The 17727-nt window shown below is 44.2% G+C and overlaps 1 pseudogene; it reads left to right on the forward strand.

Annotated features, from left to right (window-relative positions):
- The first annotated feature begins 7 nt into the window (after positions 1-7).
- Positions 8-128, forward strand: LOC125090087 (uncharacterized; annotated as a pseudogene).
- Positions 129-17727: the final 17599 nt, after the last annotated feature.

Genomic DNA, 17727 nt, shown 5'->3' on the forward strand with positions numbered 1-17727 from the left:
ATTCTTGAAGACTATACTTTCAGGGATCATTTCTATAGTTTGTTACCAGAATAGATTCTTGGATCAGGTCTTCATTTCTTCTTACACTAATCCTGATAGGAGAAAAACAGAAGCAAAGACAAGTTTGAGATATAGTTTCTTGTATCCTCCTTTAGATGAGTATGAAAGAAGTGGCATTGGAGCCATGGAGGCAGACTGAGGAAATTTGGAAATGTCTTGAGTTTCTCTGAGCCAAAAATACACTTATTTCTGTTCCCTAACACTCTGCATCCACTGAAAATAGAATAAAATGTGCACTGATGGGGAATGGCAAAACACTAACAGGCTTGAAAATGTGTGAAAAACACCAAATTGGGTCAGATCCCTACAGACCAACCCTCTGAGGAGATGGTGGCTGCTGAGAGGCGTTAGGATTTAGGAATTATTTTTTGCCCTTTAGGATATAAAGGTGTTACACCCGTGTGACCACATGACAATGTCTGATTTTTAAACAGAACTTTGTCTGACCTCATAAGATTCTTTTGAGGATTAAATTAGACAAGACATGTAAAGTGCCACTCAACACACACGAGCCAATGTTTTTAATATCATTGCTATGCATTCCTTATGAGGGTTTTCTTCTTCAGGGTAATTCTGTTCAGAGGCTGCTGGTGCCACTTACCTTTCCAGAATGTCTTTGTGGTGAGCCCTCTGAGTCCACAGCAAGCATGTTTGAATATACTCAGTATTTGTAAAGTTTAGGTCTCTAAGTGTAGATTGAAATTTAGGAAGCAGCTACAAATGTGATTAAGGAAGATGATCAAGCAGATGATGTTGTTTGTAATTTAAAAATAAAACATAACTCTCAACCGATAGACTGGTTTCTCTTCCGGGAAGGCAAGAGTTGTCTTGCCTTCGGTTGTCGGAAGGCAACTTGGGTTGTTGGAAGGCAGCTTCCAGTGAAGGATGTTTTGAGCAATGGCGTTGCTGTCTCGCCACTCTTGAGGACTGCTGGGGAAGACATTCAAGGTGCCCAGGAACCAAAGGGAAAAGAAGACAGAGAAACCTTACCCATTCCATGGTTCCAGCTTCAGAAAAGACAGCATTAAAGCCCAAGGCAGATAGATCGTTGCAGAAGGTTACATTAGAGTCATGTTGGGATTATTTGTAGAAAGAGGAAGCTCTAGGAATCCTCCCTGGTAAATGCTGCCTGGGTGTTTGGGGAAAAGTGCTCAACTTGACACCAGAAGACCTGCACCATTAAGGAAGATACTGTGTGACCCTAATCCAGTGACTGAAGCCTCTTCGTTTCCTCACTTGGTAAATAGGAATGACTTGTATTTGCCTTTTTTACAGACCCACCACCCAGCTCACAGGGTTTTTGAGCACAAAATAAGATAAGATTTTGTGAGCACAAAATAAGATGTCGTGAAAATACTTTTAAGATATAAATTACAACATCACTATGAGGTAGTGGTAGTGTTCATTTTTGGTAAAATGTTTTTGGAGTCTTTTCTAAAGTTATTTTTTGGCGGGGGAGAGGTAGGGAGAGAATCTCCAGCAGGCTCCACACCCAGCATGGAGCCTGACATGGGGCTGGATCTCACGACTCTGAGATCGTGACCTGAGCCAGAATCAAAAGAGCTGGATGCTTAACCGACCGAGCCACCAGACACCCCGGTCTTAAGATTTTGCTTTAGTCTCGTGTCACCTTGTGTGAGCGCTTGCGGCATACCCAGTAGTCCAGGTGCTACAGGTCAGGCCGACTTAGAGCCCAGTAATGGCGTGGTGCGTCCACACGAGGTCACTGAGAGAGTGGGTAAGTTTAGCTTATCCACGGTCACTGAGAGGCATTGTAGACTTTCAAATCATGTTTTGAATGAAGTCCTTTAAAAGAATGATAGGTACTTCTTCGTTTTCTTACACTAAGTATACTGAGTACAGTGGGGTTTTGATTGGTTTTGTTGTTTTCTACGATCAAGAGATACTCATGAAATTCAGGATGGCTGTATGGGGTCTGTTGGCATCCAGGCATGAGGGATTTGGCTATGCCACAACATTTGACACCATTGTCCACACTCTCCTTGAAACAGCTCATTCACTGTTGATGAACTCATTCTTGGTCGCTTTCCTTATATCAATTATCTATTGTATTACTTCAAGACCTACTACAAATTAACCTAAGCCATATCATCTTAACAAATCACCCCCAGGACATATCCTAAAACAACAAACATTATATCCCAGTTTTTATGGGTCAGGCACTTGGGTGCAGCTGAACTGGGTTGGTCTTGCATGGGGTCCCTCATGAGGGTCATCTCATGATAATGTGGCACTACAGTCAGACTGAAGCCAGAGGAACCCCCCCCCCACACACACACACACAATGGCTTATCCACATGACTGTTGGCATGAGGCTCAGTTCCTCACCATGTAGGCATCTCCATTGGACTGCTTGAATGTCTTCATGACATGGTACCTGGTTTCCCCTAGAGCGGGTGATCCAGGAGAGCATGCTGGAAGGTACAATGATTTGTCCTCAAAGGTGACATACTGTCACTTCACAATATACTGCTTACAGAGGGCCGTCCTATTCAGTGTGGGAAGGATGTACCCAAAGGTGTGAATACCAGAAGATGGGGAATGTTGAGGGCCATCTTGGAGGCTGGGCTCCTGGTTCCATCTTCAGAGTCATCTTTCCTTTTCCATAAAAGGTAGCCCGTATTCACACGTACATCGCTTTCTCAGCCTGCCATCACCCAGTAGAGTATGGGAGGTCCAAAGACCTTTTAACGTTTTATAGTGTATCTCTTTTCAGTCCAAGCTGGTAGTGTGCTGCCAGTGTAGTTACTGTGAACACTGTGTCTCCTGGGAGTCTTACTCCACCTCACTCCATTAGCAAAGGTCACACCCACAAATTTCTTTGAGATAAGTCCTTTTCTACCTTGAGCTTCTGCTCAGGCTGCTGAGGGACAATAGCCTTAAGACTCTTAAAAGCTTTATTATTTGAACAACATTTTTAGGCACCCCCTTATGTCTCTCTGAAGTCTTAAAAGGTTTTATAGCCACAACCTCGGTTGTGCACTGTCCTTTCCACAATACCATATTGGCTACACAGGTTAGCCCTGCTCTGTGTGGGAGGAGACTACCCAGGCCATAAAGACCAGGGGATAGGGAATCCTGGAGCCCGCTATCCCACTCCTATGTCTTACCAGTTTCCTTGTCCTCTCCTCCACTCTGGTGGTAAGTGGTAGATTTCTTCAGTGCTCAGTACTAGACCCTCCCCTAATACCGTAATTTCTCTGAGCCCCTGATCTTGTCCAAGTCCCTAGGTTTCATTTCCATCTCTATCCAAATACATACTACTAAATAGAGTTCTAGCCCAGACCATTCTGAGCTCCAGACCCATCTATCCAAGTCCCTCTCCACCTGGGTATGTCACAGGCACCTCTCCACCAACATATCACAGAAGTCCTCCCAATTCTTACATGGTTTCATTCTTTAGTAAATGTCACCAGTATCCATTGAATTTCTTAGGCCAGAAATCTGGATAATCTTCGATCCCTGCCTCCCCTTGACACACCTAACCCCCCTTGAAGCCCACTGGCTTTAACTTCTGCTCATACCTCAACGTTGTCCAGTGAACAGGTGTTACCTGTCTTCTTAACTCCAGTAATATCCTCTTTTCCACTGACATCCCCTCCTGCCCTCCTTCAATCCGTTCTCCACGGGCTAAGCAAAGTGATCCTATATGTAAATGTAGGTCACTTCCCTGCTCAAAACTCTTCTCAGGTATGCACTGAAAGCTGAAAATCCTTCGTGTGAGCCTGAGGCAGGCCTTGCCCGATCTGGCTCCTGCTAACTGCTTGGGAATCACCTCCCTGCATACTCCCTTCTCTGCCCCAGCTGCACCAGCTGCTTGCAGGTCCTGGCTTCCCAGCTCCTCACACCCCTCCCCACTTGGTGCCTAATGTTTATTGCACATCTTGGCTTCAGCTCTCTTCTTCCAGAGGCCTTCCAGGATCCCTGCAGTGTAGGTGTGGCCCTCCTACTACCAACTCTCATACCACCTGCTTCTCTTTTACAACCTTTATCACGACTGGAGTAGTTGGTGCAATCATTTGTCTAACCCGTAAGCGCCTGTGTCCAAATGCCTCACACGAAACAGGAGTTCAGTATTTGTTAAGGAGCGTTATTTTACCTTCTGAGGGTGAACACTCTATTCTGGTACATACGTTAGTGTTTGTATTCCGTTGACTGGGAAAAACGGCCCACCACTATACTAGCGTCATGTGTTAACAAAATGAAGACTAAGTGGGGTCTGGTAGATGAGCAAGGCCATGCTCCACGTGACACAGAGCTGCGACGTGCTGTAAGAAATTCAGCGAAGGGCGAGGGATGTGGACAGAGTGGAAAGTTATTTGAGTTCTCTCCATGTCGCAGCTGAAAACAGACCACTTTAAAGAAGTCAGGTCTATTTTCTGAAGGGCAACTCTCTTCCTTTCTCAGGTCAGGAGATAACGCAGTTGAGGAATTCCCATCAGTTCTACTGTTCCCAACTGCCCTCGCTTTCCCTCAACCTTGGATTGAATCCCCAAACCTGCGAAAAGCTGCAAAACCATGTTTATGCTTGTGCACATGGGGGTGCTTCTAGACACCTGGACAAGAACCAGCCGGCATTGCCACCCCAACCACAGCTTCCAAGGAAGAGTTGGCCAGTCATTGGTAAGTGTGTTGGAGGATCAGAGCAGTTGACAGAGAGCCTTGCAGAAGAAACCAAATTGCCTACATCTGCAAGAAAGGAAGAGGAGCCTTTTCAGTGCGTGCGGTGGAAATGCTTGATTTCCTTGGTGCTGTTCTAAACATGGGTGTCAGAGGGTGCCATGTCACAAACGGCAGGTTTCTAGGCACCAAATGACCTAGGCTATAGTATTTCTCAAGGCTACAGAATAGGCCTTGGAGAGGGGAAATGTTTTATATTTTTTAAAAAAGATTTTACTTATTTGACAGAGAAGGGGAGAGAGCACGGGCCGGGGAGGGGTGGTGGGAGAGGAAGAACCAGGCTCCTCACTGAGCAGGAAGCCCCATGCTGTTTCCATCCCAGGACCCTGGGATCATGACCTAAGCCACTCAGGCGCCCCACGGTTGTATTTTTCTAAGTCTCATAACCTGTTGATTATAAGAAAGCCAATACTGTTTTACCGCACAGTTTCACTGGCAGTTGTTGGAGCACCTCCTACCTCGTATTCTTTTCCAAATTCTCTCGCCCTACAAACAGGGTAGAAGAGCTAGCTGGCAGAGGACTACTGCCCGCTCTCACCCAGTTGGGCACCCTGGGGTTAGTGGTCCCTTTGTAAGCTGGTCTTGGCATCCAGCACCAGCAGCTCGTGTCTTCTCAACCCGCCACTTGTTTGCCAGCGTCCCTTGCTTTGGACGATGACGCCCCACCCCGTCCACCCTTATCGGTGAGAGAACTCCATTCCCCGCCCATTTCCGGGCTCCTCGTGCAAGATCTGGCCAATCAGAAGGCGGCCTTCCTTGGGAGCACAGACATTGGTCAAGGCGCGACCAATCAGCATCGTGTCTTCTGCTTTTCTCCTGGAGCTGCTGGGAGAGATTCTCTTTGCTGCGCTGACTTGGTCCTCGGGTGGGGATTCAGGCCGCGGGGACTCCTCTACCCCGAAAGAGAGACTCGGAGCTGAAAATGTTGTTTGGGCTCCTGGCTCCGGCTGGGCGTTAAGGACCCCAGAGCCCAGAAAGGGCGGAAGATAAGGCGCTTGAAGGCCTCACCGAGTCTGCCACCCAGCCGTACCCAAGGCCAGCTGCATCCCCGATCGTCTGGTCCTGTGAGTCTCGCTGCATTTTCTTCTCTGCTTCAGGTTTTTGTTTGCTTGCTTGTTCGTTTGTTTGGAGTTGGGTTTTTCGCCATGAATTGAATTGGGAATTTCGCCATGGCTAATAGTCTCCAGTAGGCCACTCCTGGGCACAGCTGAACGCACTTTGTGGTGCCCAAGGGCACCATGCTCCACTCACCTGTGTGCCTTCTGCCTTGGACCGGGGGGAGCTCGAGGGCAGCGCGGTTTGAACCCCCCAGGAACCGAACATGGGCTCCATTCCTCTTCCAGAGTCAAACTAATGTCCTTGTAAAGAATCAGGCCCAATAAATGCTTGTTGATTGGCTGAATGCATTTGTCAGCCAGGTGACCTCATCTGAGATGACAGCTCTGCTGTCCCCCTTACCCATTCCTTTAAACCTGGGGCTCTCCTTGAAAATAATCCTGGGATCCAGCTCCCAACTCTCCCTGAAAATAACGCTGGGGTCCAAGTTAAAAATACAGATGCCAGTGTTCAGTACAGGGACTGTTAACTGCAGCCAGTTGTAGATCAGAGCTCCAGATTGATTTCAGGTGCTCTCACCACAAAAACAAGTGTGGGAGGAGGTAATTAGCTTGACTCTCGTAATCACTTCGTATATGTATATAAAATCCTTATGTTTTACACCTAAAATATACACCATTTTTATTTTTAAAACGAAAACCCAGAGGAGTGATGTGATGCAGAGTAGCAGAGAGAGAAGCTTTAGGGGTTAGTTGTTTCGCCAAAGTAACCATTAAACCAGGGGAAAAAATGATCAGAAACCAATTGCAGAACTCTGGGTTATGTATACTTTACTACAATACAAAGTGTGTGCAGACCCCCAGACTCTTCCCCTGGCAGTTCCCGGTTCAGAAGGTCTGTGTGGGCTGGGAATGTGCACTCCGGGTGTTTTTTGTCTTCCGAGAAGGAGGTGAGAAATGCTGCCAGATACCAGCCACGTGCCCCCTTTGCAAGGTGCTAAGCGGGAGGCTCCTGAATCCTCCTTGCTGTTCCCTCCTAATGCATTGTGACGTCACGAACTCAGCAGCCCTTTGGTGAATGAGTAAAGGCAGGGAATGGGACTCAAAAAGGACTTTAGACTCAGGTGACCTCCCACCTTCTCCTTTGTGCAGGTGCAGTCTTTGGTTGCTTAACAAGCCTGGCACATCTCTGTGTGGACTCCAGCCCACCTGGAACCCACTGCTTTTGGCCAAAGGGCTCGTTCTGCAATCCATGTGGGCCTGGTTACCTGATCTTTTAGCACAGAATCACCATCTGGCATTGAAAATCTAACCGGGAATGGAGTCACCCAGTCCGTGGCATTTCTAAGCTGTGCAAATTCGCAAGATGTTATGCTTCTGTATGTTAGAACTTAGGCACACCTGGAAAGATCACTTTGTTGCTGGAATCAAGTAATTGCAGCTGGCGCAAAACCTAGCTCACTACAAAGAAATTACACATAGTAAAGTGACTTGGGCAAGTGTCTTTCAGCCAACAAGAGGTTTAGGTGCAGTGATTGGCAATGTTTATTTATTTTTTTTAAGATTTTATTTTATTTATTTGACAGACAGAGATCACAAGTAGACAGAGAGGCAGGCAGAGAGAGAGGAAGGGAAGCAGGCTCCCTGCTTCACAGAGAGCCCGATGTGGGGCTCGATCCCAGGACCCTGGGATCATGACCTGAGCCGAAGGCAGAGGCTTTAACCCGCTGAGCCACCCAGACGCCCCGGCAATGTTTATTTTTAACAGAGCTGGTTGAAGCATGAAAGTAATAAAAAAAATTTCTTCATCGCTAATATGTAGGATTTTAATCCTGGCGGATATTCTAGGTGTCTTTCCCTCCAGTCTTCCAGGGAGCGTAATTACAGATCTCAGAGTGAAATAATTTCTTGCCAATACCTATTTTTAAGTTCTGTTATGCGAATGAGTTGTTGTGCGCCCCGAACCATCCCCTACGTGCTAGTGTCCTGAGTAGCTAATAGTGGTTTGAAGTGCTGCCCAGCTGTGTGGAGGAATTATTTGCTTTGTTGCTGGGGCAATTAGAACACACACACCCCCGCCCCGAGTTGTGGTCAAGTAACTTCCATTGGGATTTTGCTCCTAGGTATGTTCAACACTGGGATAATGATGAATATTACTGCCACCCTTGTTGACTAAGTTACTCAAAGACAGCCATTCTTGGGATGCCGCGTGGCTCAGTTAAGCATCTGCTTTCAACTGCGCTCATGATCCTGGGGTCTTGAGATCAAGCCCTGCTTCAGGTTCCTTGTTCGGCAGGGAGCCTGCTTCTCCCTTTCTCCTTGCCTGTTGCTCTCCCTGCTTGTGTTCTCTCTCTGTGTCAAATAAGTTATAATTCTTTTTAAAAAGACAATAAATCTTAATTTATTGTTAATTGCTACTACTTGTTGACCATTTACCATGTGTTAGACTGTCTATATTTCTTAAGCTTATTTAGTTCTCTCAGTGACTTTTTATTTTAAAGATTTTATTTATTTGAGATAGAGTGTGAGTGAGTGAGCACAAGTTGGGTGGGGACAGAGGAAGAAGCAGACTCTGTGCTGCTGTGAGCAGGGAGTCTGATGCAGGCTGGATCCCAGGACCCTGAGATCATGACCTAAGCCGAAGGCAGATGCTTAACTGACTGAGCCACCCAGGTGCCCCCTCAATGACTTTTAAAAAAAAAAATTATTTTATTTTTTAGTGTTCCAAAATTCATTGCTTATGCACCACACCCAGTGTTCCATGTAATACGTGCCCTCCTTAATACCCACCACCAGGCTCACCCTACCCCCCTAACCCCTCCCCTCCAAAACCCTCAGTTTGTTTCTCAGAGTCCACAGTCTCTCATGGTTCATCTCCCCCTCCAATTTCCCCCAATGCACTTTTCCTTTCCATCTCCCCATGTCCTCCATGTTATTCCTTAAGCTTCACAAGTAAGTGAAACCATATGATAATTGACTCTCTCCGCTTGACTTATTTCATTCAGCATAATCTCCTCCAGCCCATCCATGTTGATACAAAAGTTGGGCATTCATCCTTTCTGATGGAGGCATAATATTCCATTGTATATATGGAACATATCTTCTTTATCCATTCGTCTGTTGAAGGGCATCTTGGCTCTTTCCGCAGTTTGGTGACTGTGGAATTGCAGCTATGAACATTGGGGTACAGATGGCCCTTCTTTTCACTATGTCTGTATCTTTGGGGTAAATACCCAGTAGTGCAATTGCAGGGTCATAGGGTAGCACTATTTGTAATTTCTTAAGGAATCTCCACACTGTTTTCCAAAGTGGTTGCACCAACTTGCATTCCCATCAACAGTGTGAGAGGGTTTCCCTTTCTCCACATCTTCTCCAGCACATGTTGTTTACTGTCCTGTTGATTTTGGCCATTCTGACTGGTATAAGGTGGCATCTCGATGTGGTTTTGATTTGCATCTCCCTGATGGCTAGTGATGATGAACATTTTTTCATGTGTCTGATAGCCATTTGTATATCTTCTTTGGAGAAGTGTCTGTTCATGTCTTCTGCCCATTTTTTGATGTGATTATCTGTTTTATGTATGTTGAGTTTTTTATAGATCTTGGATATCAGCCCTTTGTCTGTAGTGTCATTTACGAATATCTTCTCCCATTCCGTGGGTTGCCTCTTTGTTTCGTTGACTATTTCCTTTGCTGTGCAGAAGCTTTTGATCTTGATGAAGTCCCAAAAGTTCATTTTCGCTCTTGTTTCCATTGCCTTTGGGGACATATCTTGAAAGAAGTCGCTATGGCCAATGTCGAAGAGATTACTGCCTATGTTCTCCTCTAGGATTTTGGTAGATTCCTGCCTCACATTGTGATCTTTTATCCATTTCGAGTTTATCTTTGTGAATGGTGTAAGAGAATGGTTGAGTTTCATTCTTCTATACATAGCTGTCCAATTTTCCCAGCACCATTTATTGAAGAGACTGTCTTTTTTCCACTGTATATTTTTCCTGCTTTGTCAAAGATTACTTGACCATAGAGTTGAGGGTCCATATCTGGGCTCTCTACTCTGTTCCGTGGTCTATGTGTCTGTTTTTGTGTCAGTACCATGCTGTCTTGGTGATCACAGCTTTGTAATGGAGCTTGAAATCAGGCAATGTGATGCCCCCAGTTTTGTTTTTCTTTTTCAACATTTCCTTAGCAATTCAGGGTCTCTTCTGGTTCCATACAAATTTTAGGATTGTTTGCTCCAGCTCTTTGAAAAATGCCGGTGGAATTTTGCTCTGAATGGCATTGAAAGTATAGATTCGTCTAGGCCGTATAGACATTTTAACAATGTTTATTCTTCTGATCCATGAGCATGGAATGCTCTTCCATCTTTTTGTGTCTTCTTCAGTTTCTTTCATGAGAGTTCTGTAGTTCCTCGAGTACAGATCTTTTACTTCTTTGGTTAGGTTTATTCCCAGGTATCTTACGGTTCTTGGTGCTATAGTAAATGGAACCAATTCTCTAATTTCCCTTACTATATTTTCATTGTTAGTATATAAGAAAGCAACTGATTTCTGTACGTTAATTTTGTATCCTGCCACATTACTGAATTGCTGTATGAGTTTTAGTAGTTTGGGAGTGGAGTCTTTTGGGTTTTCCATATAAAGTATCATGTCAGCTGTGAAGAGAGAGAGTTTGACTTCTTCTTTGTCAATCTGAATACCTTTTATTTCTTTCTGTTGTCTGATTGCTGTTCCTAGGACTTCCAGTACTATGTTGAACAGCAGTGGTGAAAGTGGGGATCCTTGTCGTGTTCCTGATCTCAAAGGGAAGGCTGTCAGCTTTTCCCCATTGAGGATGATATTCGCTGTGGTTTTCATAGATAGATTTTATGAAGTTGAGGAATATTCCCTCTATCCTTCATAGGGTATCCTCTATACTTCAAAGGGTTTTAATCAGGAACGGATGCTGTACCTTTTCAAATGCTTTTTCTGCATCAATTGAGAGGACAATATGGTTCTTTTCTCTTCTTGGTTTGTTCTATCACATTGATTGATTTGCAAATGTTGAACCACACTTGCATCCCATGTATAAATCCCACCTGGTCATAGTGGATAATCTTTTTAATGTATTCTTGGATCCTATTAGCTAGGATTTTGTTGAGAATCTTGGCATCCATATCATCAGGGAAATTGGTCTGAAATTCTCCTTTTTTAGTGGGGTCTTTGCCTGGTTTGGGGATCAAGGTAATGCAGGCTTCATAAAAAGGGTCTGGAAGTTTTCCTTCTGTTTCTATTTTTTGAAAGAGTTTCAGGAGTTTCATTATTTCTTCTTTGAATGTTTGGTAGAATTCTCCAGGGAATCTGTCAGGTCCTGGGCTCTTGTTTTTTGGGAGGTTTTTGATCACTGCTTCAATCTCGTTACTAGATATTGGTCTATTCAGGTTGTCAATTTCTTTCTGATTCAGTTTTGGAAGTTTATAGGTTTCCAGGAATGCATCCATTTTGTCTAGGTTGCTTAAGTTATTGGCATATAATTTGATAATAATTTTTGATGTTTGTTTCTCTTTGCTTGGTATTAGTCGTGATCTCTCCCTTTTCATTCATAATTGTATTAATTTGGGTCCTCTCTCCTCTCTTTTTTGGATTAGTTTGGCCAGTGGTTTATCGATCTTATTGATTCTTTCAAAAAACCAGCTTCTAGTTTCGTTTTTGTGTTCTACTGTATCTCTAGTTTCTATCTCGTTGATCTCTGCTCTGATCTTGATTATTTCCCTTCTTCTTTGTGGGGTTGGCTTAATTTATTGTTGATTCTTTAGTTCTTTTAAGGTGTAAAGAGAACTGGTGTACTCTGGATTTTTCAATTTTTTTTTGAGTGAGGGTTGGATGGCTATGTATTTCCCCCTTAGGACCTCCTTTGCTGTATTCCATAGGTTTTGGACCGAAGTGTCTTCATTGTCATTGGCGTCCATGAATTGTTAAAGTTCTTCTTTGATTCCTGGTTGATCCAAACATTCTTAAGCAAGGTGGTCTTTAGCTTCCAGGTGTTTGAATTCCTTCCAAACTTTTTCTTATGGTTGAGCTCCAGTTTCAAAGCATTGTAGTCTGAGAATATGCAGGGAATAATCTCAATCTTTTGGTATTGCTTGAGCCCTGATTTGTGACCCAGTATGTGGTCTGTTCTGGAGAAAGTTCCATGTGTGCTTGAGAAGAAAGAGTATTCCATTGTTTTAGGGTGGAATGTTCAGTATATATCTATGAGGTCCATCTGGTCCAATGTGTCATTCAACACTCTTGTTTCTTTATTGATTTTCTGCTTGGATGATCTATTACTGAGAGTGATGTATTAAGAGTATTACTGAGAGTGGTGCATTAAGATCCCCTAGTATTAATGTATTCATATCACTGTGACTCTTTATCTTGATTAGCAGTTGGCTTATGTAGTTGGCTGCTCCTGTGTTGGGGGCATAAATATTTACAATTGTTAGATCTTCTTGGTGGATAGACCCTTTAAGAATGCTGTGGTGGCCTTCTGTATCTCTGACTACAGTCTTTACTTTAAAATCCAATTTATCTGATATGACAGTCACTACCCCAGCTTTCTTTTGAGGCCCATTGGCATGAAAGATGCTTCTCCATCCCTTCACTTTTAGTTTGGATGTATCTTTAGGTTCCAAATGGGTCTCTTGTAGACAACATATGGACGGGTCCTGTCATTGTATCCAGTCTGCAACCCTGTGCCATTTTATGGGAGCATTTAGGCCATTCACATTGAGAGTGATTATTGAAAGATTTTTTTTTTTTTATTGACATCATGTTGCCTGTGAAGTCCTGGTTTTTATAGATTGTCTCTGTAAATTTCTGTTCTATGTCACTCTTGGGTTCTTTCTTCTTTTATAGATCCCCCCCCTTAATATTTCTTGTAGTGCCAGCTTGGTGGTCACATATTCTTTTAACCCTTGCCGATCTTGGAAGCTCTTTATCTTTCCATCCATTTTGAATATCAGCCTTGATGGATAAAGTATTCTTGGCTGCATGTTCTTCTCATTTAGTGTTCTGAATATGTCTTGCCAGCCCTTTCTGGCTTGCCAGGTTTCTGTGGATAGGTCTGATGCTATTCTGATGGACCTTCCTCTGTACATAAGCAATCGGTTCCCCTTAGCTGCCCTCAGGAGCTCTTGTCTAGAATTATGATTCATCAGTCTCACAATTAAGTGTCTTGAGGTCTTTCTAGATTCGTTGATCTTGGGGGGTGATCTTTCAGCCTCTAGGACACGAATGCTGGCTCCATTCCCCATATTGAGAAAATTTTCATCCAGAATTTGTTCAACTATATCTTCTAGTCTTCTGTCTTTTTCCACCCACTCAGGCATCCCAATAATTCTGACATTGCAACATTTCATGGCATCATTTATTTCCCTAATTCTGTTTTCATGGTTTCTAAGCTGTTTCTTCCAGGCCTCCTCCTGATTCCTTTTCTCTATCAGTTTGTCCTCTAGATCACTAATTCTGTCTTCTGCCTCTGTTACCCTAGCTGTTAAGAGTATTTAGATTAGATTGGATCTCATTGATAGCATTTTTAACTTCTTCCCAGGCAGCTTTCACTTCTGCCCTTAGAGATTCTCTGTTGTCACTAATGGGTTTCTCCAACCTAGCCATTGCCTGAATAATTGTTACTCTGAATTTCCTTTCCGACATACTGTTTATGTCCGTGTCCGATAGTTCTGATGGAGAGAGCACAGTCTCTGAATTTTTCCTTTGTTTGGTGTTCCTCCTCCTAGTCATTTTGGTGACAGGTGATTGAGGGGGAGAGATAGCTGAATTTATCAACCATAATCCAGGCAAGGTGCACCCTGGAACACTTCCGAGCAATCGGAAGTCACCACTCTCCACTGGTATCTTCTGCCCCCATAGAGATCCGGAAGTGTATAATCCTACATCTCGGGCTGATTTCATGGGTGGTCAGAGTGTTCTGGTAGATAATTAGCTCACTTGAGGGGACTCGTTGAAACAGGGTCTCCTACTTCTCTGCCATCTTGTGTCTGAATCCCTGTCAATAACTTTTAAAAGTAGGTACATTTATTATCACCAGTTTACATGTGAGGAAATGGAGGTTTAGAGAGATGAAGCATCTTACCCAAGGTCACCTAAGGCCATTCATCTAGGGAGCAGCAAAGCTCAGATTTGAACTGGGTCCACTTAGATCTGGATACCAAACTCTTTTTTTTTTTTTAAGATTTTATTTATTTATTTGACAGAGGTCACAAGTAGGCAGAGAGGCAGGCAGGGGGGCAGTGGCGAAGCAGGCTCCCCACCGAGCAGAGAGCCCGACTCGGGGCTCCATCCCAGGATCCTGGGATCGTGACCTGAGCCAAAGGCAGAGGCTTTAACCCACTGAGCCACCCAGGCGCCCCTGGACACCAAACTCTCGATGGCCATGTCTGCAGTGGCCTTTAGGGTTTTAGCTTGACATAAATTCAAGGCCAGAGGTCACCCAGCCACTCTTTGCCATGAAAATACTATTTTATTGGCTGCAAGAAACACTTAACCTGTACATTGGGTCACAATGGTGACGCAATGGTACACAAACACCTAGTTCTGTCCACAAGCAAATCATTTTACCATATAAGTGGTAAAATGTGTGTGTGTGTAGGTCAGTTAAGCAGTACGGCACTTGAAAGCCTTAATAACTCCTAGAACATCCTGCAAGAAGAATTGATTTGTTTTTGCACCTAATCCCGTACTGGCACTGGGCATAGTGCACCTGTGCTAATCTCTCCCTGAGTAACATCTTAAATCCCATCTTGGGAGCAGAGCCCAAGGATTACCCTCTGCTGATTGACTTTGGCCTTTGCCACAGTCTCTTACACTATTCTGGGTACAGAGCACGAGCCTAATAAAAACCTGCCAAAGGAATGAACGTGTGAAGTCCAACTTGTTGGGCTATCCTTAAAGGGTTCAGTTCTCCCACAGATGTATTTTTTCGAAGCACTTCCAAGGGGACATTTCTCTAAGCCCTGGGAAGACCTTAGACCTTTGGCCCAAGTGGAAAAGAATTATTAGGTGGTGGGTGATCACAGATGCTCAGTGCTCAAGGAACACGTGCCTGTGCTTGCCCGGTCCTAGGTGGGGTCCACCTTTTATTTGCACTTGACTTTGAAACGATCTGCTGCTCATCTGTAAGGAGGAAGTAAACAATTACTAGTCCTCTCATAGCCGAGCTGTGTCAGTGAGGGGGCGTGGAGGCCCCTTTGTAGCCTGCAAAGCACACAGATTCTTAAAATGAACTGCTGTTCTGCTGGGGGAGGCGGAAGGTTCTGGAGGGGGAGCTGGTGGTCTGTGGAAACAGAGGCGAACTCTAGTTGAGCTTGAGGCATCCAGCCGAAGGCTCCCTGAACGCTTAGCCATGCGGGACTGGAGCGTGAGTTAGAACTGAATATTCACATGGGGACGGTGGAAATGAAAATGTTGCCTTGACTCCCTGTCCTGTAACAGGTGCCGGTGTGTTTACTGTCGTTTTAATAAAGACCTCAGCTCAGTGACGTCTTGAGCTCTAAAGTTCCAGAGGCTTAAAGAAGTTGGAGAGCAGATCACCCTCCATTAGAGGAGAAAATGGTCAGCTGTGCCCAGCTGCTTTACGTTCTGTTGTGTTTCTTTTCTTTTAAAGATTCTTATTTATTTATTTATTTATTTGACAGAGAGAGAGAGAGAGAGAGAGAGATCACAAGTAGGCAGAGAGGGAGGGGAAGCAGGCTCCCCACTGAGCAGAGAGCCCGACTCAGGACTCGATCCTAGGACCTTGAGATCATGACACGAGCTGAAGGCAGAGGCTTAACCCACTGAGCCACCCAGGCACCTCCAATCTGTTGTGTTTCAACAGTCACAGTGGTGTGTCTTTGTTCTAAACCAGACAGGCTGGAAAACCAGCTCGGAATGGAGTATCAGTTAAGCTGTGAATTTTGTACACTCAGAATACCCTTTTTTAGGTGGTTGGGTTTTGTTTTTGTTTTTGTTTTTGTTTTTTAGTTTTAAAGTAACTGCAACTCGTGCACCAATATGTAAAAAGTAAAAACACTGCAGGTAAAGCCAAAGAACGCTCTTACCCGCGTGTTCCAAATTCTGCACGTGTACAGATGTGTATAAGAGCTAGGGCTGTAGTAGTCATTTTTCTGCACACTGTCACCTCCTGCCCTACAGTTCCTTCTGCTGATTGTGTTTCTCCTTAAATAGTGCATCACAGGGTGCCCGGGTGGTACAGTTGGTTAAGTGTCCGACTCTTGATTACGGCTCAGGTCGTGATATCGGAGTCCCGGGATCCAGCTGGGCTCCACACTCGGCAGGGAGCCTACTTCAGATTCTCTCTCCCTTTCCCTCTGCCCGTGTACCCCCCTCCCCCGACACATGCTTGCACTCTCTCTCTCCATCTCTCTTTTTTCTTTCTTTCTTTCTTTTTAATTTTATTTATTTACTTGATAGAGATCACAAGTAGGCAGAGAGGGCAGAGAGAGAGGAGGAAGCAGGCTCCCCACTGAGCAGAGAGCCCGATGCGGGGCTCGATCCCAGGACCCTGGGATCATGACCTGAGCCAAAGGCAGAGGCTTTAACCCACTGAGCCACCCAGGCACCCCCTTTTTCCTTTTTTAAAATATATCATGATACTCTGCTGATAATAGTATATATTCCTTATTTGCTGACATAGGAGGTGTGCTGTTGCATAATATGGTGACTACATGTCACCATTTGGCAAGGACGTTCCAATTTTATTCCTGTATTCTCATTCTAATTTTTAATAGTGCTCCCTGACTTTCGAATGTGCCCCATTTTCTATAATAAATGGAATGGTTACTCTATATAGAAGATCTTGAAATTATATGAAGAATTAAATATTTTTCCATAATCTATGTATTAGAAGCTATTAGGAACTGGTTTTAAAGGGAAAAAAATACCATTTTGCACATGTACAGTAGAATCAAATAGGAAATCCTAACTTCTGAGTATGCAACAAAATTTTACCACTCCTGAAATATCAGTAGGAAGTTACCTAGGTAAAGGGAATTTTATGTACCTGTCTTTATCAGTGATCCTTTGATCTAGCTAGCTGCAAAACACATTTTCTGGTGGAAGAGAACGTAACTTGACATGTGGGAGTGTACAAGCCAGCCCGGGCACTGTATTTCATTGAATACTGGGAACTAAAAAAGAAAGCCACGACGTAAAACATATTTGAAGGAATTTTTCTGCAGCACAGGCAACCTAAGTTAATCTCCGTAAAACTTGGTAAAGTCATGCAGCAAACTGTAGTACAGTGGAATAAATTCCTCTGCCAGCAGCCATTGTGCATGTAGAAAAAATAAATATTTCAGTCAATATTGGTACAAATTATGCAGCACAACGATACACTTGAAAGAATTCCAATATCAACCTTGTGAATGCTGTAAAATAAACTATTTTGCAGAATACTATAGGATTCAAGCAACAAGGAAAACCGTCCAGTGAATTCAAAAGGGCTTGCTATTTCAGTAAACAGAGCATTGTGACTCCAAAAGTATTTGTGAACTGCATCATAAATGTTTTACTCTTCATTTTCTCAAAACCGCACCCCCTGAGTACAGGTAATTCTCCCTATAACTGCCCATCACTGCACTGGTAGTAGAGTCGGCAATTGCTTCCAAAGATGCATTGTCCTTCGCAATATTATGGTGGTTACTCCTGTGATTTCAGCATCTCCAACTTGGGAAACAATCCACAAAGCTGGCTCAGGCCAGCACAATTGCAACAGAAGTGTTCAGAGCAGGTGGCACGACCGCCCCCGGCCCCACCCCAGTCTGCCCAAGAAGCTGGAAGCTCCCCAGGTGTGGGAAGAGCTCTTGATCTAAGTCCTCATGAAAACTTCACTCCCGACCTGGGGTTGTGCTCTGTCTACCTCTCCCATCTCCCTGC

Source organism: Lutra lutra, chromosome 17, assembly GCF_902655055.1.
Source record: "Lutra lutra chromosome 17, mLutLut1.2, whole genome shotgun sequence".
Lineage (NCBI taxonomy): Eukaryota > Metazoa > Chordata > Mammalia > Carnivora > Mustelidae > Lutra > Lutra lutra.